At 38.1% G+C, this 543-nt stretch overlaps 1 protein-coding gene across 1 annotated transcript in view; it reads left to right on the forward strand.

Moving 5' to 3' along the window:
* LOC103153549 (spindlin-1-like) overlaps positions 1-543 on the forward strand; it is a 5,578-nt gene that overhangs the window by 3,618 nt on the left and 1,417 nt on the right. The window lies entirely within an intron of this gene.

The following is a 543-nucleotide window of genomic DNA, read 5'->3' on the forward strand; positions in this document are numbered from 1 at the left end:
GAAAGTTTGCCTGAAACCAGGTAGAGATCAGGCGGTGACATGTAAGAAGGTGCTCCAATCAGATGAGACTAAAATCAAAATTTAAACTCTAAATGAAAAATAATTTTGCGTCGACAGAAGCAAACCCTGAACACAACATCCTCACAGTGAAACATGGTGGTGGCAGCATCATGCTGTGCTCTTCTTTAGCAGAGATGTGTTGAGAGTTGATAGGAAGACACACATTGGGCAATTCTGGAAGGAAACCAGTTAGGGGCAGCAAAAGATTAAAAATAATCAGACTAAACAAGCAGCTGGATAATAAAATGGTTTAGATCAAAGCATATTTATGTCAGAATTGCCAAGTCAAAGTCCAGCACTTAAGGAATTTAGGGCAAAAGTTAAACATTTGTTTGTGCAGATACTCATCATTCATTCAGCTGAGTTTGAGCTACGTTGCAAAGAGCTAAGTGGAAAGTTTCCGTCTTGATATCCAAAGCTGGATATGCAAAGGACGTGGAGTTATACATGCAGCAAAATGTTTTTTTTTTTTTGTTGTTTTTT

This window comes from Poecilia formosa, unplaced genomic scaffold, assembly GCF_000485575.1.
Source record: "Poecilia formosa unplaced genomic scaffold, Poecilia_formosa-5.1.2 Scaffold354, whole genome shotgun sequence".
Classification (NCBI taxonomy): domain Eukaryota; kingdom Metazoa; phylum Chordata; class Actinopteri; order Cyprinodontiformes; family Poeciliidae; genus Poecilia; species Poecilia formosa.